The sequence below is a fragment of the Wasmannia auropunctata genome, unplaced genomic scaffold, assembly GCF_000956235.1.
Source record: "Wasmannia auropunctata unplaced genomic scaffold, wasmannia.A_1.0 LD336049.1, whole genome shotgun sequence".
Taxonomy (NCBI): Eukaryota; Metazoa; Arthropoda; class Insecta; order Hymenoptera; family Formicidae; genus Wasmannia; species Wasmannia auropunctata.
The window spans coordinates 147,396-148,017 of NW_012026841.1; positions in this window are offsets into that span (position 1 = coordinate 147,396).

Below are 622 nucleotides of genomic sequence, written 5' to 3' on the forward strand. Positions count from 1 at the left end.
TTGTATATATACAGGGTGATTCAGAATAAGTATATTGTCCTTAAACATACGTATTTCTGACCACATTCTGAGACGATTTTTCCTTTGGCAAAAATTTGTGCGGAGCTTAGTTTTCAAGTTATAAAAAGAAATAGTTAATGAATTACGGGCCGCGTACGGAAGGTAGACAGGGGCGGCGCAACTTACTGTCCGACGGCAGGCGGTACGCGAGACCCTCGCGACGATCAGCTGACTATACACGCGCGCATAAACATGCGTTTACATTTTCTCTCTCTCTTTTTCACACACGCACGCACGCACAAAACTTTACCTTTTAAAGATTTGTCGACTTCTGTAGCTTCTCGAAAAAGATAGATAAATTCTCATTTCGATGTAATTTCCACGTAATGAGTGTTTATTTTATTAAATTTTCGATAGTTTTAATGTAAACGTTACAAGTTATCCACTGACTGACACAGATTAAATAATTAATTAATTAATTCTTTTTTTTACAAACCGTGTCACTTCAACATTTTACACTCGATTCACATACAAGCTATTCATTTGAAGAGAATCACAAGAAATCTATTAATGTATCTACTAATTAATATCCGTTACGTACTTTACAAAGATCGGAAGAGCA